Consider the following 25,576-nt stretch of genomic DNA (forward strand, 5'->3'; position numbering starts at 1 on the left):
TAATTTACAATAGCTAATTCAGTAATAAGCATTAACTAACAGTTAATAAAGAGTTTAAAAATGTCTGTAATTATTTATTTACCCTAATCAGTAAACCTGGGGTGAACTCCAGGTGTATATATTGATGTATTTCCTGAGTGACTATACTTATTCACCAAGTGTCACCAGTGCTGTTATCTCCAATTTCACATTTTTTTTGGTTAATGTTATTTAACATTTTCATTTTATATGAACAAAAAGTCGCACTTGCACACAACCCACCACCCCAACCCTACTAGATATACCCCCCCCAAAAAAGGTATAGTCATATTACACATCAGTGCATATACACCAAACAAAATTAAATAGAATACAGTAACTTGAGTCCTTCTTCTCGTGTGGTCTATGAAAGGTCCCCATATCTTCACGTACATATTGCAATTATCCAACAGTTTATAATGCATCCAGATACAAACATAACACTATACCATTCAACCATTTCCGAAAACATAGAGGTGCTAAGATTTCCATTCTCTTAAAACAGCTCTTTTTGCAATAACTATGCCAAACAAAATTGCTTGTTTGACTGAACGAGAGGAGGACAGTGTCTGATCAATTTCATTAATTTTGATATAGTTTGATTTGATGGTTAGCATGAAGATGGACTCTCTGGTGATGGTGGCAGAGAAGAGAACACTGGACAAACTGCTGGACATTACGGACGATGCCGGTCACCCTCTGCACACCGTCATCAGCAATCAGAGGAGCCCCTTCAGCCACAGACTGCTTCTTCCCAAGTGTAGGTCCAACAGACTGAAAAACTCCTTTGTCCCTCAGCTCATCAGACTGTACAACTCCTCACTCAGGGGGAGGAGTAACAGGAAGACAGGGGATGGGAAGGAGGAGAACAGTAGTAGTCAGTATTGAGCTGTATTTCTGGTATTTATATTTGTATTAACATTTTGCAAATTGTTTTTTACTTCTGCTTTTGATACTCTGTATGCTTCTTACCCTCTATGCTGCTATACAATGCTGCTGGAACCTCAATTTCCCTGGGAGAGTCTCCCAAAGGGATTAATAAAATTCTATCTAATCTAATCTAATATAACCCAATCTACTCTAATCTAAATACTGTGGGTTCCACAATAATTTTTCTCATGGGGTCCACTTGGAATCCAGGTTGACATAATGGTATCTGGTCAGACTCCATACCTAAATTTTGAGTTTTGAGTCAATATTTCATAAGTACTGAACTGTCAGAGCAGTTTTTATTTGGGTTATTTGCATCAGAGCAACTACAGGCAATTGGAGTAAGTATTGAATTTCTGTATTGAAAAAGTTCTGCAAAAAAAGAGAAGAAAAATGATCAAGTTTTCAAAAGGAATTGTGGTTTATCTACCAGATACTCAGAGGCCTTGTTTAAAAAAGGATATCTGCAAGAATGGCATGAATAAAACATGTTACTTCCCCTTCAACGCTTTATTATGTCCCCAAAGGGCAAATAATGTGCAGCCAACAGTTTAGATACATCCGCACTTACATCTGTCAAACTTGAAAACATCTTAAAAACAAATAAAACTCACATTAAATTTAGTCATTAAAAAAAAAAATCATAAAATTTACTGCAAGAAATTCTGGTGGGGTCTGGAAGGACCCCAGGTGTACAGACTAGTAAGTTTAATGATGTGTACTGATGTGGTTTAATGGTGTGCGCTATGCTTCATGCCCTGCAGCAGATAGGTGGTTACTTTGAAGAAGTGGGGAAGGACCAGTTGTCTGCCTGGGTGATTCCCATGAAAGAGCTAAGGTGGCTCCGCCTTGTGGTCGATGCAGCACTTGTGCGTGTTCCCAGACCTGACCTGACTTTAAGTGAATCAACTGCAACAACACTGATACGGATATCAATATTGTCAAAAAAAGGATAAAGCAGATAATACCAAGCTTAAGTTTCACAACTTGTTACTAAGTTTTCTGTTTTTTCTTTCTTACCTACTTACTGTTGTCACAGAAACAGATTTGAATCGTATTTATTATCAAGGTTGGGTAGGATTACTTTGAAGGAATACATGTGGATTACATGTACACTCAACAAAAATATAAACGCAACACTTTTGGTTTTGCTCCCATTTTGTATGAGATGAACTCAAAGATCTAAAACTTTTTCTACATACACAATATCACCATTTCCCTCAAATACTGTTCACAAACCAGTCTAAATCTGTGATAGTGAGCACTTCTCCTTTGCTGAGATAATCCATCTCACCTCACAGGTGTGCCATATCAAGATGCTGATTAGACACCATGATTAATGCACAGGTGTGCCTTAGACTGCCCACAATAAAAGGCCACTCTGAAAGGTGCAGTTTTATCACACAGCACAATGCCACAGATGTCGCAAGATTTGAGGGAGCGTGCAATTGGCATGCTGACAGCAGGAATGTCAACCAGAGCTGTTGCTTGTGTATTGAATGTTCATTTTCTACCATAAGCCGTCTCCAAAGGCGTTTCAGAGAATTTGGCAGTACATCCAACCAGCCTCACAACCGCAAACCACGTGTAACCACACCAGCCCAGGACCTCCACATCCAGCATGTTCACCTCCAAGATCGTCTGAGACCAGCCACTCGGACAGCTGCTGGAACAATCAGTTTGCATAACCAAAGAATTTCTGCACAAACTGTCAGAAACTGTCTCAGGGAAGCTCATCTGCATGCTCGTCGTCCTCATCGGGATCTCGACCTGACTCCAGTTCGTCGTCGTAACCGACTTGAGTGGTCAAATGCTCACATTCGCTGGCGTTTGGCACGTTGGAGAGGTGTTCTCTTCACGGATGATGCGAAGGAGATGTGTTGCACTGCATGAGGCAAATGGTGGTCACACCAGATACTGACTGGTATCCCCCCCCCAATAAAACAAAACTGCACCTTTCAGAGTGGCCTTTTGTTGTGGGCAGTCTAAGGCACACCTGTGCACTAATCATGGTGTCTAATCAGCATCTTGGTATGGCACACCTGTGAGGTGGGATGGATTATCTCAGCAAAGGAGAAGTGCTCACTATCACAGATTTCGTCTGGTTTGTGAACAATATTTGAGGGAAATGGTGATATTGTGTATGTGGAAAAAGTTTTAGATCTTTGAGTTCATCTCATACAAAATGGGAGCAAAACCAAAAGTGTTGCGTTTATATTTTTGTTGAGTATTTGGATTACTTGTAATCTGATTATTTTTGGATTACATTTCAAAGTAATCCTACCCAACCCTGTTTATTATACGATCATAAAAAATTATTTTGCCAAGCTGAGCTGATTGCATCTCAAAAGCACGGCCCTCCTAATGCTTCCATCAAAGCTATAAACTGCTTCTTCTATCTATAAAATATCAACTTCAACAAAGACACAATGCAGCACTCTGCAGCTTTATGAAGTACAGTACATTTCTATACCCTAACCAGAAAATTGGTTTCACAGACGTTGCAAAAAGACAGTGAACGTGACTGCCCACATCTATGAATCTTCTTCCCCCTTCTCTTGCCAAGCTTCTCTCCTTGTAGCTGTCTCTGTCTTTCTCCAATGCACTCTCTCTCCTCTTCTTTCCATCTGTCATTTGCTTCCTCCACAAACCTCTCCTCCTTCCTTCTGCACACGTTCCCCCATCCTTCTTCATCCAGTACCTCTCTCTCCTGGCAAGACAAACCAGGCCATTGGGCCTTTGAGGACCTGAAAGTCATTTAACTCCTGGTAGATAATAAGTCTTAGAATATAACTCCTCTCAGATAATAAGCTTTATCACTTGATTGCTCTGCACGCTCCCTACTGTCTTTAGATTCATGTCCAGGGACCAAGTGAATTGCACTATTTTGTTCCTGGCAAGTCAAATTAACACGCTGTATGTGTGTATTTGTGTGTGTGTGTGTGTGTCAACAGCAACCTATAATAGAGAAAGAGGCATTGCTGATGGTGCGAAATAAAATAAAATAATACACCAAGTGTGAAGCTGACACCGACAGCCAATAGCAGCATTTCAGCAACTTCAGATGTTGTGTGGCTGCCCCATTTTTTCCAAGAAACATTTGCTCGTGTTGAAAAATGATCCCATTGCACAAGTGCCAAACTCTGCAATTCTTTGAATGGCTACATAAGGCTGTCTCAAAGCAAGATAATCCTCATACTCCGCAGAATCTCCTTATATCACTGTTTTACTACATGGGGGTGAAGTTTTATTAGTTGTAGTTTAAATCATAAATTTCCCAAAATTTCCTGTATATTTGTATTATCGTGTCGTAGCATGGCCCAAGCAGAGGGTCACCCGTTTGAGTCTGGTCTGCTTGAGGTTTCTTCCTCAAATCATCAGAGGGAGTTTTTCCTTACCACTGTCGCCTGTGTGCTTGCTTTTGGGGTTGGTAAGGTTAGACTCTACTTGTGTGAAGCGCCTTGAGGCAACTGTGTTGTGATTTGGAGCTATACGAGGTCTGTTCGAAAAGTATCAGACCTTTTTTTTTTTGCAAAAACCATATGGATTTGAATCACGTGTGATTGCATCAGCCAAGCTTGAACCTTTGTGCGCATGCGTGAGTTTTTTCACGCCTGTCGGTTGCGTCATTCGCCTGTGAGCAGGCTTTGTGTGAGCAGTGGTCCACCCCTCTCCTCGGATTTTTATTGCGAATAAATGTCTGAACGATTTGGAGCTTTGCTGCATCAATTTTTCCCAGAAACTGTGAGAGACCTCCAGCTGGACACCATTTGGAAAATTCAGATGGCTTTCAGGGACCATTTTATGGGGATTACACAGATTAAGGAGTGCTCCAGCCGGTTTAAAGACTGCCCACAGCATCTGAGAGCGCGGAGCACTCCGAGCGCCGATCGACAGGCTGACACCCCGCTAAAACAACCAGATCATTTCCAACGTGAAGGCTTTGTTGATCCGGGACGTCGTCTGACTTCCACAAAAAAGGCAGAAGGCGTGGACATCAGCACTTTTTCGGCACATTCCACTGTTACAGGATAATAGTTATAGGTTACAGGTTATAGTCACACGACTAAAAAGCCATAGACAGCCGTCTGAAATTCATCTCAAAGCCGTCCTGTGAGACCAACATGGAGATGGTTTTGTCCCGCGCCATGAACGGCACGGTGGCGCATCCCTCCGCTTCTTATTCCATGAAAAAAACTCCTGTAACAGTGGAATGTGGCGAAACAGTGCTGATGTCCATGCCTTATGCCTTTTTTGTGGAAGTCAGACGACGTCCCGGATCAACAAAGCCTTCACGTTGGAAATGATCTGGTTGTTTCAGCGGGGTGTCAGCCTGTCGATTGGCGCTCGGAGTGCTCCGCGCTCTCAGACACTGTGGGCAGTCTTTAAACCGGCTGGAGCACTCCTTAATCTGTGTAATCCCCATAAAATGGTCCCTGAAAGCCATCTGAATTTTCCGAATGGTGTCCAGGTCTCTCACAGTTTCTGGAAAAAATTGATGCAGCAAAGCTGCAAATCGTTCATACATTTATTCGCAATAAAAATCCGATGAGAGGGGTGGACCACTGCTCACACAAAGCCTGCTCACAGGCGAATGACGCAACCGACAGGCGTGAAAAAACTCACACATGCGCACGAAGGTTCAAGCTTGGCTGATGCTATCACACGTGATTCAAATCCATATGGTTTTTGCAAAAAATAAAAAGGTCTGATACTTTTCTAACAGACCTCGTATAAATGAAATAAATTGAAATTGAATAAATGTATGAATAATTAGGGGTGTGGTTGCTTTGAATGACAGTTAGTGTGCTAGGTTGAGGGCCCTGGGCAGTAGAGTCTTCTAGCAGTGCCTGCTAGCTGCTGTGGACCCAACTGTTTTTGTCCTTTTTTGTGTATTTTATTACAAATATGAGATAATATGGCTTACTGTGCAGTTAGTTGCACTAACAGCCCATCCAAGATGTCTGTGCTCCAGTATTTCCATTGAGTCAAATCTTAGTATAATATAATTTATGTTAGTACTGGTATCATATATTTTGCAGGTATCAGTAGATTGGTGGTGTTAGCTACAGTGATGGTGCCATGTTATAGAGGCAATATGCCAGTTGTACTATTTCATACAAGCACCCAAGCCACTTGTTATAAGACCCACCACCCAGTCCTCAAAAACATGCGCTAATTAATCATCCAAGTTCTTATTAGCCTTAGTTGGGTAACTTTGAGATTTGTCAGGATGTGAGTTTTTGGTCATGCTGTTTGTCTTATTTTTGCTATTTGTCTGGGTTTTTTCCTGCCTGAGTCTATCTGTCCCTATCTCTCTTGTCTGTCTCCTGGTTCTTGGTGGTGGGCGTTTCACACTCTCTGGCCACACCCTCATTCTAGTGCTTTCTATGCTCACCTGTTCCTAATTTGCAGATCATCACCTGGGTGTATTTATCTGTTTGCTCTGTTCCCTCGCCAGACTGCTGCACCTTGTGCCTTCTCTCCAGCTCTGTTGCTTGTGTTTCCTCGTCCTGCTTGCCTCTATGTGTGTATGACCACCTGCCTGTTTATCCGACTACACCTAAGCCTGATGTTAGTTGCACTTTTGCTATTGTTGGACTGCCTTCTTGTGTACCGGACCCTGTTTGCTGTTTCAGTAAACTGTTTTTATATACAGAGCTACCTGTCTAAGTCCTGCATTTGTGTCCAGCCATTTCTGACTACCAAGCTTGATAGATGTGAATGTTCGGGCTTCATTTGTCTGTCCCAGGTCACCGTGGTCTTTTCTGTGTTCCGCCTCTTTACTCATTTATGGGCAGTGGTGTCAAAAGTACACACATTTGTTACTTAAGTAGAAGTATAGATACTGCAGTTTAAAAACACTCTGGTAAAAGTTGAAGTATCAACTTGACCTCTTTACTCAAGTAAAAGTGAAAAAGTATGTGGTCCAAAACCTACTTAAAGTATAAAAGTATAAAGTAACCTTTTAAAAAAAAAAAAGGTAGATGCCACTATATGAATTGAAAGCTTAATTTAAAAACTGATTCGTTCTACATGTGGCCCAAGACCCAAAACCCAAAATTACACCACCTGCACAAAAATGTTTCAATTCTAGAAGCTCTGAAATGCAATCTGGGACTATTCCAGACAATAAACTGCAGTGAGTGCAGCATCCATTTAGTGAAGGGGGGAAAAAAAACAACAACAAAAAAACACAACTTTCCTTATTCAAATTCATTCCAGTAGTATTCTGCTCTTACTAGGATGTAGCAGTTTTCTAGTTTGGCAGATAGTTCTGGAGGAAATCACTGAAGAAATTAACACAATGAAAATATGGTTTGACCGAAACAAACTCATTAAATAAGACAGGGATGAAGTGGAGGTATAAGAATCACTAGGTGTTCACAGGAAACACTCATTTATTTATGTATGTATTTATTTACGTATGTTCATTGTTAGTTGCTTTTATATTTTCTGTTGTGTTTCTATTCAGGTTCTTTTTGCCTCTTTCTCTAGAATTGTATATAATAATCATTAGATTATTAATATATAAACAAAAATAAATTTAAGAAATATTACAATTTGAAAACAAATGCACTCGAACGTGATGACAGCTGCAACTGCATAATGCTACGTTTTAACATTGAAAATGCCATAGACATGCTAACGCGTTAGCATCGCTCCCGTTTTTAAGTTATAAAATACATCTATCAACTGTTTCAGAAGACCATAACAGGTCAGTTTAACATAGAAAAGATAAATAATACTCACATAAGTATGCTCTTTAGGGTTTTAGCGGGGGAAAATTAAGCGAAAGAAAGAAAGAATAAACGAAGCAATGGTCGTAGCATTGCTTCAATCTGCGAACTACTGCTTCGATTGGTTCACGGTTCACAGCAAAGCCGTGCTGCAGAAAAGTTGATTACAGGCGCACATGACGTGAAATATATATATATAAACATTAAACTGAAGCCAAAAGTAACGAGTCTGTATGTTTTAAAAATGTAAGGAATAGAAAGTACAGATACTTGTGTGAAAATGTAATGAGTAGAAGTCAGAAGTAGGCAGAAAAATAAGTAATGGAGTAAAGTATAGATACCTAAAAAGTGTACTTAAGTACAGTAACGAAGTATTTGTACTTCGTTACTTGACACCTCTGTTTATGGGTTAGCCTGGAGTTAAGTGGAGCCAGGCACTGCAGATGTAAACAAAGTCACTGAGATACCAACACATACTATTAATACATACCTTGTTTTTGAAGGTTTTGAAGCTGCTGTGCGTCGCTGTACGTTTGGGTAAAGAAGGTAATGTTGCAGGTAAAGTGTCATGGTTAGGTTTCAGCACTTGATTGCATGACGTTGCATCCACCACGACTGCAACTACTTTGAGGCCTAACTGATGACTGTGTCCAGGCAGACCTGGAGTCTATTCTTGGCTCCTTAAAAGTACCCATGTATTCGTTACACCGTTACATTGGTGCGGCCTGGTTGCAAAGTATCCTAGTGACAAAAATGCCTGACTTGAGAAAACAGGTTTGCATGTTTCTCTGTGATTACATCGTTATCACTTGAGACATCAAGTGTCCTCCATAGCAGTGACATCTACGACTATAAGTAACAGGTTTGTCGTCCTGTCCCACAGCAGCCTCTACTCAAGGTTGTTGAAATGGAGCAATATCTCCACATGGTGGACATTTACGATTAATGCAGGTACAATAAAACTTTGCCAAGAGCTCTCGTGTACTAATATTTACAAGGCCAACAAGATTAATATGATAAAGTGAGCCCAGATTTGCCTATGAACAGTTGTAGTTGAGAAAAATGGGAAAGCTGAAATTTACAGCACACTTTGCTCTTGCTCCAACTCTGTCCTCTGGCTCCTCTCATTGCCTTCACCTTATATCTTATATTAGTCAGAGCAGCAATAAGCCCAGCTCCATTGGGTTCTGTGATGTCATCCATTAATACAAGCATCATTATGTGCTGTGTGAACTAAGTTATATCATGCTGTGCTGGGAAAGTGCATATCAATTTATACAATAGTTGAAACTAATATGGCATAACTTTGATCTTTATTAAAGCAACATATTCGTCTATGATGATTTATCTTTATCATGCTGCCTACACATGTAATCTTCACTTCACTGTTAAAGTCTTTACCACATCTTCTCTCATCAAAGTGGAGAAAATGTATTAGACATTTGGTTAATAGACTGCTGTTATAGTAATGAAAATAAATATCCACTGTTTGTTACCCATACAGTATATCAGATGATGGGCCCAATCATCCATCTGGCTCAAAGCAGTACATAGCACAACACAGGCATCAATGTTGGTAGTATCCACCCAGACAAAGTTGTAATTTTTAGGCACGGCACTAACATCTTCAAAATCACAAGATCATGTGGACTTTTTGGTCTTAAAATGAGGTGTGGTCAGGAGCTTTAGACCACTAAAACCTGGTCTAAAGACTGGCACTGTGTATTTATTCATGGAAAGAGGACAATACTCAGATGTGTCTTACATAAGCGGGTTAACAACACAAGTACACATGGCTTGCCTCCACATATTGTTATCACTGTGCCTACACAACCCAGTCTCACATTTTTTCACCCTCCCGTCACGAAATGATTCAAATTTTCATGGCAGGGTTTTTTTTAAACTCACAATTACAAACCCTACTCCTACCCCCAACCCTAACCTTAACCACCCCCGCTGCACTTTTAATTACATGCAACGATCACGGAATGAATTAGAATGAATTAGTGCTCCCATGATGAAAATTTTGTACTTTTCATGACAATATTGCAAACCAATAGATTAATGTATATTTCGTGCTGCTGAATCAGGACAATCTATGACACTGGGTTGGCCTACAATGATATATTGGCAGGAAAAAACAGCTCTTTACCTCTTGCTTGCTATTTCTCTCTCTCTCTCTCTGTCTCTCTCTGGTTGCAAAGTGTCCATGTCAAAAAAATGTCTGATTTCAGAAAACAAGTTTATGTGTTTCTCTGTGATTACATCATTATCACTTGAGACATCAAGTGTCCTCCATAACCAATTATGTAAACATTTGCAACATCTGAGAAGTTCATCCACTTCTGGCAGCTGTACTTCACTAGTACCTACATTGTGGAGGTTCCGGTGCCTCTGACATCATTGCAAATTTACTTATTTTTTGAAGTTTATCAAAATGCAAGAAATAAATAAATAAAATAATATCGATCACATGAGTGAATATTTCAGACCCAGTGATGGAAAGCAATGATAATGTCAAATTGCGGTGAAATAATTGAGTTTTCTCTGAAAATTTGGTGCTAAACTTACTTTTGTGACCAGCCTCTTCAGATTCTTTCTTTATCTACTGCCAGTGGCTGGTGACTTATCACTGCATGCACATCTTCAACTCCCACTCCAAAAACACTGCTGCTGGAGGTGAAGCAGTGTAGGACAGAGCTGTGAATGTTCCCACCATCACAGACTATTTGTAGAGATGGCAGCTGTCATCAGCAGCATCAACAGGCTGGAGACAAATGCGTTCACAACTTTGGCAGGTGGAGGTGTGGAACAGAGAAGACAGACGTGAACTTGTAGATGCTATAATTTTCCTTTAACAAGTAGCTTGCATCCTTTTTATCTCACATATGAGATAATGGTATACATTTGCAGACAGCTACTGCACTGTGCTGGTGGATTTTCACATTTGTTGCATTGATACTTGTTGACAAATAACAACATCCACCCAGGCAATAACATTTTGGAATATGTGTTTTAAGAAAAGCTGCAGCCAGAGATACTTTATGCTCTATAGGAAATGTTAAAAGATGTCAAAACTGCTAGTGCTATATGTGTCACCTTAAAAATAGCACCAACATGCAGCCTGTGTAGCAACAGAGCTGATACAGTCGTGTTGTTTCTGACACGCTCTTACCACTGATGGGTGCTCACATGATGTAAGGTACTGCAATAACATTCACCATGCTATACTATATGTGTATTTGGAAAATATTTCATACCAGTTTTGATACCATTGGGGGAAAATAACAAAAAGTGTATATATAGTTTGTTGGGGATTGTCCCGCTGGCTGATCCCCTCCCGGTAGTTTAATTCGGGGAGCGAACTCTGAAGACTCAAAGACTGACAGGAAACGGACTTCAAATTCAGATGTCGTATTAAAGATGATGACTGAGTTGCTACGACAGCTTGTAATCCGCCCTCACACAACGATCTACCTTCCGCCTGCACTTGACCCGCACCCAGATGGGCGGGCCGTTGCCCTGCGTGTAGATCAGTAGAGCTATGTGGTTGAAAAGTGTTGCGTTTAATATTTATTTGCGGGTGACCTGCTCACGTTGTTTATCTGAAACGGTATGTGTAAAAGCAAAACTGTGTTCTGTCTGTGTGGTGTGATAAGCAAAGAACAGTATGCATCATGGCATCCGTTACCCTAGAGGAGGTATGAAGTTATTTGCTGTATCTATGCCGTGTATTTGTGTGGTCCTTACGTTCCCGGTCTTGTAGTCTTGTTGTCGGTGAGGTTGCTCCTGTGAATATGTCTCCCCTATCAAGTCCTCCTTGCTTGTATCCTCCGTGATCATCAGTTTGTCTATGTATTTCTTAGGTTTGTCATATTTGGCTCCTATTCTCACTCCTTTCCTTTCTGAGTTCAGTGTACGTATGTTCTCTACTTCTTAGGTTTTGGGTTTTGCACAGGTTGTTATTGACGTTTTTGATCACTTATTGGGTTGCCTTGTTGTGACATTGTTGTTTTGCATTTTGTGTGTATTTTAGCTATGTATCATTGTTATGGTTTATGCTTTAGTTACTCGTGGATGTTTCCGTTTGCTGCCCCCTTGTGTTTCGTTTATTTGCACCGGTTCCTGTCTGCCTCATTATTGCACCTGTGGATAATTAGTCTGGTTATTTAAGCCACTTCGTCTTTCCTTTGCTGGTTGACTGTCTTTGTTGCCTGCCGTCCTGTCTAATTCCACCTTGTCATCCAGTTTGTAAGTGTTGAACCCTGCAGTGTTTTTTGTCAGTTATTTTTGGTTATTCCCTTGGTTGGTCTCATTGTAGTAGTTTGGAGTTATTGTCATGTTGGCTCGCCCTTTTCACCATTGTTATACCACTGCCACCTCGGAATGATTAAAGCACCTCATATTTTTAACTCAACCTTTTGTGTCTCTGCTGTCCTACATCTGGGGTCCTATTTAACTCAGTATAACAAAAATCTTAACACTTGCACAGTTCATGATAGAATGCTGTGCACTGGCTGCTGTATGAGTGGCTTTATACTGCTTTGAAGGTTGGTGTTCTGAAATTACAAAGAGTTAGGCAGCAACCTATTTCTACTGAGCTTCATTAGGTGGTTGCAGTCTCCTGAGCTGTACATAGCCAATCAAAGAATTTAAGGGGGTTCTCATTAAATTGCTGTTTCTTTGGACTGTACAATAATGTAATCAACTGTTCTTAGTGGGTCCCCTTCCACATTTTGGCCCTAGGCAGTTGCCTATGTAGCAGCTTGCTCTGTGTTGTGTTTTTGACTCCTCCCATTCACTCCCCCCAGGATGCAAAGTCACAATCGACAGCATGGGAGGCAGACGCTCTGGCCAGGCAGCTACAACCTGGGCTGGCCTGAGTGGCCAGAGAATCCTTTGGCTGTTGGGGGAGTGAGGCCTATTGGGCACCGCAGTCTTGTTTGAGGGCAGGCGGTAAAGGGGTAAAATATGATGCATATGACATAATTTCTCTACTTCAGGGGACAGAAACACGGCACTTTATCTGAGTTTGTGGGCAAATTACATGGAAACAAAGTGAAAATGCAAAGAAAAAGTGTTGATGTGGTGGAAAGTGGACAGGTGTTCAAACATGTTGAGGCGGTTGTGCATGCGAGAGAACGGAGCTTCTCTGGTTAGCTGTGTAGGCTAACACTTTCCGCCATGACCTCTCCCATTTGCCTTGTCTTCCCTTCTCCACTGGGAACAAAAAAAAAACCCTGCAGTTTTCGCGACTGCTTTGGTGATTGAAGCCAAAACCAAAACAGTACACCATTTTCCTGTTAGAATTGACATTGTTTAAGGGAAGAGACTAATCCCCGGGCGGAGTGTGGGAGTGTCAGCACAAACCATTCGGAGGATGGGGGTTTCAGTGGAAACCATTTTAAACTGGCACGTCTTAAACCGGCGGTTCCGCTAGGTGACAGCAAGTATGCTTTTAAGTTTACCGAGCCGGGCTGAATGGTTTGTGCTGAAACTCCCACACTCCGCTCGGGGTTTCTCTGCCATGTTCATGCTGGCTGTCCCCAGATGTGGTCAAATCCCACGATATCATGTCGGGGTTCAAACGAGACTGCACTGCCCTATTGTCTTTGTGCATCTAGAGTTATGTAAGGAGGCCATCTGATTGAAAAAAAAGAACAAAAACATGCCATATCAACGTATGGAACATACAGGTGACCTGAAGCAAATGGAAAGAGCCAAAAAAAAATTACTATCAAAGAAAGAAAACAGATTTTGATCACCACAACAATTTGATCAATTGTTTTCTGACTGAGCTTTTCCAAAAACTTTCATTACACTTTGAAAATAAAATAAAGTGACAAGAACATTTCAAGCGAGATGTAACTTAAACACCACACATATGTTGGGAGAGAAAGAACTGTCTGCTTTGTGTTGTGTGGGCCGCTGAAGAGGAGGTACTGCTGGCCCACCACCACCAGTCGGCGCCCTGCTTGGAGTGCGGGCTTCAAGCATGAGAGGGCGCCGAGACAGAGAGTGACAGCTGTCACTCATTTAAACCAGCTGTCACCAATCACCAACATCCCTACAAAAGCCGGATTACTACTCCACCTCCTCGCCAAGAAATCAACTACCGTCGAAGGTAATTCTCTGCTGTGATTAAGTGTTAACTAATTGTTCTGTGTGCAGCCGTATTCCTGAGGATTCAGTGTTTTTGGATTGGCGTGCAGTGAGAGTCTGCGACGTCTTCGCCTCTCACTCCATCCAAGGAGCCACTGTCAGGAGCTGCACGGGTGACTTTGTATCGGAGGTGGAGGTTTTCCCTCCTCGAAGATCTGTAGGTGAAGGATTACTGGGTGTGTGGGTACACACTCAACATTAACTGTTTTTCATCTTCTGCCAGCAGTACCAGGGTCTGCAACAGAAGACGGTGACCACCTGGGGACTCAGGACTTGGCGGCTCCGGTGTTCTTCAGGCCGTTGGTGGTGGAAGCTGTGTGGGTCCCGGCTCTCCGATCGCCAGAGGTCTCCTATCTTCGAGCCTGCCCGCACGTCACCTTGTGTTTAATTGGCATTATCTTTGTCTGTATCCAGTTGTGCATTTCACAACATTAAATTGTTACTCTTTGTCTTGTCCATTGTCCGTTCATTTGCGCCCCCTGTTGCGGGTCCGTGTTACGACACCTTCCCAACACTTTGCCTACATTCAAAGAAAATCATTTCTGCAGGGTTGTGTGGGCTTCCAACTATGTTACTTGAGTTTGAATAACATCTTCTATTCAATTTCATTTGTTCATTTAATTATTTATGCACATCTTGATCATCTTTTTTTTGGCATGCTAAACCTTTTTGTGAACCTCCATGTTTATTGTTCACCATATTAATATTTAATCTCTTTAGGTTGTTTTTCAGGGTTTTAGACCCAAAAAAAACCCCAAACCAAACCAAAATTCATGTAATAAAAATCAGCAGTTAGTAGCTGCTCCAGCTAAACGTTTTAGCCAGTTTATCGGTTTAGCTTCATCACAGTTAACACTTCAGTTAGCGTATTAGCAGTTATTGAAGCTAATGTTTAGGTTAGCGGTGCCCACCACGGGAAAATGCCAGACGTCACACTGTTTTTTTCTGACAGCAGTCAAACACACTAAAACTACTGCATCAGGAAAAATCCAGACAACAGTCCAAACAAAGTGATAACTGTTGTGTCATTTGTAATTCCTAATTTGATACTTCTGCAGCGCACTGCAGGCAGCAGATTTGACGTGTCAGCAGCAGCCGTCCCTGCGCCCACAGTGACAGGAGATGCTGATATCTTTTATTTATTGTTTAGTGGCCTTCATTCAGGTACAGAAACACATAAACAGAAAATCAATTGTCTGTGATGCTCCAATTTCAGACTCTGTTCTGAGCAAATGAATCAAGGTCGATTGTGCACACAAGCACGCTGTGAATCAAGTGGTGCTTAAACAAAAGGAATCAGAGTCTACAAAGCCCTCTCCTCAGTTCCTCACGTTGTGTCAAAAGCAAGTGCTTCCCAAACTGGAGGGTGGGTTCATCCAGGGAGGCGCAAAGCAAGCAAGATGTCAAAATTGTTCACAAGTGAATGTGTATCATAATTACAATCTATATTATAATAGCCAAGTGGCCACTGTATCAAACTTGGTGGTTAGAGATGTCTGGACAAATGCAGGACTCAACAATGCAGCTCTGGTTTTTAAGATTGTTTACTGAGTGACTCAGCAGGGTCCGGTACACAAAAAGGCAGTCCAATAACAGCAAACAAATCAGAAACATATGACAATAAGGTGTGGTCGAAAAAACAGGCAGGTGGTCAAAAAACACAACGTGGTAAGCAGGACTAGAAAAACACAGGAACAGAGCTGGAAACAAAGGCACGAGGCGCATCGATCTGGCGGGGAACTAGTACAACCAATGAAGCTTATATACACCGTGGTGATGAGCTACAGATTAGAAACAGGTGTGTGGAAAACTAGGGTGTGGTCCAAACAGTGTGCACTGTTCACCACTAAGCACAAAGAGAGACAGACAAAAGAGGGAAAGACAAAGCCCAAGCAGCAAAACCCAGCAAGAGAAATCACACACTGAAAAACAACCAAACTGTTGTGTGTTGGGGGGCTTGGCTGGACATTGTTTTGTGGTTTTTGTGTTTGTTTTCCTTCCCAGGTGGTTTGGGGCTGATCTCTGGGGAGAATGTGCTGCAGAAGAGTCTCTCACCTCTGTCACGGTGATCTGCTGCACCTGTTGCACTCACGTGCGATTCTCTAATCGGGACGATTTACGACACCTGTGACATTCACGTGCAGTTCTGAGGACTCTCAGCTGGTACCAATGAAGAGATGAAGAGCTGCATTTAAGCCAGCAGTGATCTGGGCTTAGGGGCCGGAGAATACGACCGTGTGGCGATCGTTTGAGGACGCTGAGGGCCGCTCCAGAAGCTGACATTACGCCTGTGAAGGAGGACGAGGGTGAGAGGCAAGCGCTGTCAGCACACGTCAGAGAGTACAGTCTTGGGAAAAGCCACCTGGGGGGTGTCAGCGGAATTCCTGAGTCCAGAACGTTCGGGCTCCGATCCGTTGAGACGCTGGGAGAGCGCACCGCCTCTTCACCCCACCAGACTTATTTATTTTGTATTTTGTGTACCGCACAATGGGAAGAAAATAAATTTGTTTATTTTGGAACTGCTTCTGGTTATTTAGTGGTGGGTTCAGTCAGACGCTGGACCACTCCTCAACCTGCGTCCAGACCTTAACACAAACGTAAGATAAACGGAACAAAACAGAAAAACATGACACAAAAGTCCAAGTTCTGACACTCTGTGTGCATGTATGTGGATGGCTTCGATCACGGAGAAACTGACAGTTGCCTTTTGGTATGCTTATGTATTTTGGGTCAAAGATGAATGCTGCAAAAACTGAAAGTTGATAGAACTAATATTTTTGGAGAAATTAGCGATATCAGTTAACAACAGTGAATAATGGACATTGTGATGCAATGCACCATGAGAGTTTGGGATTTTGGGGTTTTAAATGTTATTGTCGTCCATGCTAGTTTAACAGTGTTGTAAGTGTTTTTGATTTATTGTGGGGTTTTTTGTAATTCAATTGGTTTAGTTAGTTTAGTTACGTGTCATGTTGCCATTACCATGAGTGAAAAGTGAAGTGCTTTTGATGTCTTCCACCTCTGTTTGTGGGTGTGTAAAAGTAAAGGCACCTGCTTGCAGCAGAATGCAGAAAAGACAAAAAGCTCTGCATAAGTGCGTGCCGCTAAAACAGAAAGTTGATAGGACAAATATTTTTGGAGCAACTACGGATATTAGCTAAAAACGCTGAACAATGTGATAATTACATTCTGATCTCACACGCCATTCCAGCAAGGGGTGGTAAATCCTCTATAAAAAGCATGCGTGCATGTGTGATATTATTTAGTAAGTTCAATGTAAGTACATAATATAATTGTAAATACATTAAATACATGGATGACACAAGAAAGTGAAAACACTTATTTCCACTGTGGTCCATTTAAAAATCAAATGACAAAATAGAACTAATAATAATAATAATAAGGCCGGAAATCAGCCTATCAAAGTGCACATAGCATCGTAGCAATATAATAATAAAGGATTATTAACTGAGCATGAGGTCGGTGCGGGAAAATATCAGACGTAGGTGTTGACAGTACGGACCGAGCATTTGCGAGATCCGTGTGAAAACACTAAGGTCTGATATTTCCATACAGGCCAAGCAAGTGAGGTTTTATTTATATATATATATATATGAGGTCTGTGATGAAAAAAGCGGTCCTTTTTATTTTTTAAAAAAATAAATGGATTTGATTCATATGTTGTTACGTCAGACATGCTTGAACCCTCGTGCGCATGCGTGAGTTTTTTCACGCGTGTCGGTGACGTCATTCGCCTGTGGGCAGGCCTTGAGTGAGGAGTGCTCCACCCCGCCCGTCGGAATCTCTTTGTCTGAATAGCCGCTGTGGACGGCGCGCGTTGCTTTATCAACATTTTTTCTGGACCTGTGAGGGATATCCAAGTGGACACTATTGGAGAAATTAAGCTGGTTTTCGGACTTCCCACGCAGCTTTTTCAGGCGCCGTCGTCAGCCTGTTTCGACCTGAAAACATTCTAATTTAAGGCTTAATTCACCCAGGACGTCGTGAGAGAACAGAGAAGATTCAGAAGAGGCCGGCATGAGGACTTTATGCGACATTCCACTGTTTAAGGACATTTTGTAATGAAAGACGTGCGCGCAAATTCGCCGAGTCGTTTCCGTGACGACTCGGCAAATCTGTGTGCGCCGCGACAGGAAAAACACCTCCGTGTTGAAAACCATTTGTAAAATTCAGGTGGCTTTTGATGGCTTTCAACAAGTGAGTAACTGAGAAATTGTTTAACAGCTTGGGCATGTTCCAACTTGGCCGTTAAGATTTCCAACGGAGGTGTTTTTCCTGCCGCGACCCCCCGCGGTCGGGTCCAGCCCGACATGCGACTCTGCCCGCACGTTCTTTCATTACAAAATGACCGTTAACAATGGAATGTCCGAATAAACTCCTCATGCCGACTTCTTCTGAAAGTTCTCTGTTCTCTGACGACTTCCTGGGTCAACAGAGCCTGAAATGTGGAAGTTTTCAACTTGAAACGGTGAGACGCTGCCGCCTCGAAGCGCAGATCGCCGTCAGGCACCGTGGGCCGTCCTTAAAGCGACACTACCAGACCAAAATCTCTAATCAGCCGTTAAAATTTTTACCGAAAACCAGCTGAATTTATTGAATGGTGTCCACTCAGTTGTACCTTACAGTTTTGAAAAAATTTTGATCAAACAAAGCAGCAGTCTCTGAGCCATTCCTAAACAATGAAAAAATCGACGAGAGGGTGGGCGACTCCTCACTCAAAAACTGCCCACAGGCGAATGACGTAACCGACAGGCGTGAAAAAACTCTCACATGCCCACGAGGGTTCAAGCATGTCTGATGTAATCACACGTGATTCAAATCCATATGGTTTTTGAAAAAAATAATAAGGTCCGTTACTTTTATCACAGGCCTCGTATATATATATATACACTCAACAAAAATATAAACGCAACACTTTTGGTTTTGCTCCCATTTTGTATGAGATGAACTCAAAGATCTAAAACTTTTTCCACATATACAATATCACCATTTCTCTCAAATATTGTTCACAAACCAGTCTAAATCTGTGATAGTGAGCACTTCTCCTTTGCTGAGATAATCCATCCCACCTCACAGGTGTGCCATACAAAGATGCTGATTAGACACCATGATTAGTGCACAGGTGTGCCTTAGACTGCCCACAATAAAAGGCCACTCTGAAAGGTGCAGTTTTATCACGCAGCACAATGCCACAGATGTCGCAAGATTTGAGGGAGCGTGCAATTGGCATGCTGACAGCAGGAATGTCAACCAGAGCTGTTGCTCGTGTATTGAATGTTCATTTCTCTACCATAAGCCGTCTCCAAAGGCGTTTCAGAGAATTTGGCAGTACATCCAACCAGCCTCACAACCGCAGACCACGTGTAACCACACCAGCCCAGGACCTCCACATCCAGCATGTTCACCTCCAAGATCGTCTGAGACCAGCCACTCGGACAGCTGCTGAAATAATCGGTTTGCATAACCAAAGCATTTCTGCACAAACTGTCAGAAACTGTCTCAGGGAAGCTCATCTGCATGCTCGTCGTCCTCATCTGGGTCTCGACCTGACTCCAGTTCGTCGTTGTAACCGATTTGAGTGGGCAAATGCTCACATTCGCTGCCGTTTGGCACGTTGGAGAGGTGTTCTCTTCACGGATGATGCGAAGGAGATGTGTTGCACTGCATGAGGCAAATGGTGGTCACACCAGATACTGACTGGTTTCCCCCCCCCCCCCCCCAGTAAAACAAAACTGCACCTTTCAGAGTGGCCTTTTATTGTGGGCAGTCTAAGGCACACCTGTGCACTAATCATGGTGTCTAATCAGCATCTTGATATGGCACACCTGTGAGGTGGGATGGATTATCTCAGCAAAGGGGAAGTGCTCACTATCACAGATTTAGACTGGTTTGTGAACAATATTTGAGGGAAATGGTGATATTGTGTATGTGGAAAAAGTTTTAGATCTTTGAGTTAATCTCATGCAAAATGGGAGCAAAACCAAAAGTGTTGCGTTTATATTTTTGTTGAGTATATATATATATATATATATACTCAACAATATATATATATATATATATATATATATATATATATATATATAAACATGCAAACCTAAGGCATCGCCTGAATATGAAAGCTGCTGACAGTTTTGGGCTCGTAGTCAGACCTCTTCGCTTCACCTCCATGAAGAACTTGCTAACACATGGTCCGATCATTAGCTGGTAAGCTTTCAATCTGTGTATTTTTTCCAGTGCTGTTCAGATATTTATGGGGTATGTTCATGTCCAACTTGGTTTTTCTAATCATGTTTTTAGCTTTCTGGTTTGTAACGAATGTGATATGCATTCCAGACTGATTGTCATAGTAACCGGTCTGATATTTTTCCATATCAGACCAAAAATCAACCAATCATAGCGTGCATAGCATCGTAGCCATATAATAATAGTCTGTATATGATAACAAGAACCTAAACAATTTATAAATACATTAAGACAGTAAATTAACTTTAAAAAATTACATAATGAACAGGAAAGAAAATCCATTCAGTATCCACTATCTATATGGCTGTATGGCTGTCTTGATTGCTTCCCTCACTCAATTTCTTCTTGCAAAATACCTCCAGACATTTATCATACAGTACCATACTGCTTACATTTCTCAGTAATTGATGCAAATGAAGTCCAAGACAGGGTCAGTGACTTTGTTTTGAGATGTTAATCTCTTGACTTGTCCAAAGAAAGTTGGCTGTAAAAGTGATGATTTGGCACTATGCATATACACATCTGTAATGCCCATGTGGGTAACGTGACCTTTCTGGTAATATCCTTGAATTAAAACTAACAATCAACACTACAAGCACATATTGATTGTTGTTGTTACATTTTAACACCATTGTGTTGGTATTCATGTGCCATAGTCTAAATACTTATACACCTGACTACACAATATAGGCATGCAGAAAATAATGAAAATCCCTATTATTCTTTACACTTCATACAGAGTGTAAAGAAAGTGCTGGTTAAGTGTTAACACTGCAGCAAGTACATATGATCCCATAGTGTTAAATCAACTCTACCATTGTGTAACTTACCTCTATTAGTGTTGATAAACTTGAATGAATAGTTTGTTAGAGTTGATTTAACACTTTCTGCAGTGTTAATACTGTAAAATGTATTACATATGACGTTTTCAGATGCATAATTAATAATTTCCATCATTTTCTGCATGCCTATACTGTACATTCAGATACTTAAGGGTTTGAACAGTTACACTATATATGCTATGCTATGACACTATATACGAGGTCTGTTAGAAAACTATCCGACCTTTTTATTTTTTTCAAAAACCTGATGGATTTGAATCACGTGTGCTTGCATGAGCCAACCTTGAACCTTCGTGCGCATGCGTGATTTTTTTCACGCCTGTTGGTTGCGTCATTTGCTTGTAAGCAGCCTTTGTGTGAGGATGGGTGGACTCTCTCATCGTTTTTTTCTTTGCAAGGAAATGGCGGAACGACTGGAGCAGCGCGACTGCATCAAATTTTGCCAGAAACTGGGTGACAGCCAGGTGGAAACCATTCGGATTATTCAGACGGCTTTCGGTGACGATCCTCTGGGCATCACACAGATTAAGGAGCGGTACAACCGGTTTAAAGACGGCCGCACAACGGTGGAGAGCGCGCCATGCTCCGGTCGGCCATCAACACGCTGAAATGACTGGCTCATTTCCAAAGTGAATGCTGTGATGATGTGGGACCGTCATGTGATTATCCGAGAAATTGCGGAAGAGGTGGACATCAGCACTTTTTTGGCACATTCCACTGTGAAAGAATATTTGGCCATGAAAAGAGTGGCGGTGAAATTCATGACATGTCCAGCTTGTCCACAATTTCTCGGATAGTCACAGGACTGAAAAGCCACCGTAAGCCATCTGAATCTTCCGAATGGTTGGCGAGCTGGGCATGTTACAACATTTAAAGTATCGGATCGGGACTCGGTATCGGCTGATACTCAAAATCAGATGACTCGGAATCGGATCGGGGCCAAAAAATCCTGATGGGACATCCCTAGTGTTAATATAGCACTGCAAAATTTATTACATATGAAGTTTTGAGAGACAATGAATCATTTTCATAGATTTCCTGCATGTCTATACTGTAGAGTCAGGTTCATAAATATTTGGACAGTGCCACAATTACAGTTGATTTAATATGGTTTTGAATGGGACCATATGCATCCTTTCCAGTGTTAATTTAACACTGCACAATTTACTGTGTAGGCATCTTTATTTGACTTGGGCACTAGATGAGAGCACCAGCCTGCCTCTGAGCTCTGTAAACAAATACTCCCTCAGAGGGAGGGGGGAAGGAGAGAGTGAGAGAGAGGAAAGAAAGAACAAAGTTGGGGGGGGGGGAGGAAGTAAAGCAGAGAGAGGAAAAAGAGATGAGGCACTTAGGGAGCGGAGGAAAAACAGAGTGAGTGGGCATCAGAGAGAGGAGGAGAGAATAGGGGGATAGAGGTAGCTTAGGGAGGAGAGGAGGGAGACTTGACCCAGATTGGGAGCGTAACAGCAGCAGCAGCTGAGTGAGTTGGTGAATGTTTAATAGTGCCAACGTGCACACAAACATGCACACATCCGCGACACGCATGAAAACACACACACACACACACACACACACACACACACACACACACACACACACACACACACACACACACACACACACACACACACACACACACACTGTTGACTGAGACTCTTGTTGCTGGAGTTCAGCTCTGGCCTGTTGAATTACTGCATTTATCTACATGTAACCAGACCTAAACGGGTAGACAGACCGCTAACCGGATTTACCAGCCACAGCGAGCACGACTGTGGAAGAAGTCCACTCTCCGCGCCACATGAGCACTTTGCGGTCAATGTGAAAATCCCCTGTCTGGCATCTAAAACATTACATTAAGTATGCCTCTGCCATGCACCAGCACTGCAAGAGCTGGTAAGTTTACTGGAAAATACACACTTCCTCTGCCCATTATACTGCATTAGTGTTGCAGCAGCAGGTGCACCCTCTGCTTTCTCTCATGAGTAAATCAGCTCAACAGGCTTACGGAAACTTGTGTCTGCACAATTTCTCACAGCAGTGACTAAAATGAAGTTTCTAAAGCATAAAATATGGCATGCTGTAAAAATAAAAAGAACTTGTTCACCTCAGTCTGATTTTTTGGGCTCCGCTTTCTCCACATTCTGAAGACAGAAGCTTCTCAACAGACACCCGGAGTGTAAAGCCAGATACCTGATGGAGGAATCTCATTTCCGACAATTTTATCCACAGCCTTATTCTTTCGGTCATTACCAAGTTCTTGACCATACATAGGTGAGAATAGGAGCATAAATGGAGTGGTAAAGTCTCACCTGCTGGCTCAGCTTTTTCTTCACCATGATGGTCCGGGACAGTGTCTGTAAAACATCAGACGCCACAGCAGTCTGTCTATCGACCTCACACTCCAACTTACCCTCACTCAGGAACAAAACCCCAAGATACTCAAACTCCTCCACCTGGGGCAGTAACTCTCCCCTGATCCAGAGGGGACTATCCACCCTTTTCAGACACAAGACCATAGTGTCAGATTTGGAGGTGTGATTCTCATCCCAGTCACTTCACACTCGACCTCAGACCTGCTCAGTGCACATCAGAGGTCACTGCCTGATGAAGCCAATAGAACAACATCATCTGCAAAAAGCAAAGAGATTTAGAAGCTCATTTTATTTATTCATGTATTTTTTTGCAGTCTTTTGCTTTATTAAAAATCTTTTGTTGTTATGCAAGAAATGTTTTCTGTGCAGTACAACGTACATTTTAAAGTATATTTCCAGTACAGCTGTACTGAACTGCTACACACAAATAAGCAGGAACTAAACATGTCTACGTGCAAACTGCTTCTTTCTTTCTTTCTTTCTTTCTTTCTTTCTTTCTTTCATGCCATTTTATTGCTCTCTTTTTCTGTTTGCCTTGTTCCAGAAGTCAGCATTCTTGTTCATGTTTTCAGCTCCACTGAGTCACCCTCTGTATTGCGTGTGTGTGTGTGTGTGTGTGTGTCAGGCTGCTATTTCAGCACTTTACAGCACTATCGATTCATACCAGCCTGCAGGGGAAAACCAGGCCCCTTACAGCTGCACATATACACTTACTGTTCATATATATATATATATATACTGAACAAAATATAAGCGCAACACTTTTGTTTTTGCTCCCATTTTTTATGAGCTGAACTCAAAGATCTAAAACATTTTCTATATACACAAAAGACCTATTTCTCTCAAATACTGTTCACAAATCTGTCTAAATCTGTTAGTGAGCACTTCTCCTTTGCCAAGATAATCAAATCAAATCAAATCAGTTTCATTTATATAGTGCCAAATCACAACAAACAGTTGCCCCAAGACGCTTCATATTGCAAGGCAAAGCCATACAATAATTACAGAAAAACCCCAACTGTCAAAATGACCCCCTGTGAGCAAGCACTTGGCGACAGTGGGAAGGAAAAACTCCCTTTTAACAGGAAGAAACCTCCAGCAGAACCAGGCTCAGGGAGGGGCAGTCTTCTGCTGGGACTGGTTGGGGCTGAGGGAGAGAACCAGGAAAAAGACATGCTGTGGAGGGGAGCAGAGATCAATCACTAATGATTAAATGCAGAGTGGTGCATACAGAGCAAAAAGAGAAAGAAACACTCAGTGCACTCTGAGACAAGACCTTTCTAATTTTAGAGATATTGCGCAAATGCAAAAAAGCAGTCCTACATATTTGTTTAATATGCGCATTGAATGACATATCCTGATCAAAAATGACTCCAAGATTTCTCACAGTATTATTAGAGGTCAGGGTAATGCCATCCAGAGTAAGGATCTGGTTAGACACCATGTTTCAAAGATTTGTGGGGCCAAGTACAATAACTTCAGTTTTATCTGAGTTTAAAAGCAGGAAATTAGAGGTCATCCATGTCTTTATGTCTGTAAGACAATCCTGCAGTTTAGCTAATTGGTGTGTGTCCTCTGGCTTCATGGATAGATAAAGCTGAGTATCATCTGCGTAACAATGAAAATTTAAGCAATGCTGTCTAATAATACTGCCTAAGGGAAGCATGTATAAAGTGAATAAAATTGGTCCTAGCACAGAACCTTGTGGAACTCCATAATTAACCTTAGTCTGTGAAGAAGATTCCCCATTTACATGAACAATTTGTAATCTATTAGATAAATATGATTCAAACCACCGCAGCGCAGTGCCTTTAATACCTATGGCATGCTCTAATCTCTGTAATAAAATTTTATGGTCAACAGTATCAAAAGCAGCACTGAGGTCTAACAGAACAAGCACAGAGATGAGTCCACTGTCTGAGGCCATAAGAAGATCATTTGTAACCTTCACTAATGCTGTTTCTGTACTATGATGAATTCTAAACCCTGACTGAAACTCTTCAAATAGACCATTCCTCTGCAGATGATCAGTTAGCTGTTTTACAACTACCCTTTCAAGAATTTTTGAGAGAAAAGGAAGACTGGAGATTGGCCTATAATTAGCTAAGATAGCTGGGTCAAGTGATGGCTTTTTAAGTAATGGTTTAATTACTGCCACCTTAAAAGCCTGTGGTACATAGCCAACTAATAAAGACAGATTGATCATATTTAAGATCGAAGCATTAATTAATGGTAGGGCTTCCTTGAG

Source organism: Thalassophryne amazonica, chromosome 7 (assembly GCF_902500255.1).
Source record: "Thalassophryne amazonica chromosome 7, fThaAma1.1, whole genome shotgun sequence".
NCBI classification, from domain to species: domain Eukaryota; kingdom Metazoa; phylum Chordata; class Actinopteri; order Batrachoidiformes; family Batrachoididae; genus Thalassophryne; species Thalassophryne amazonica.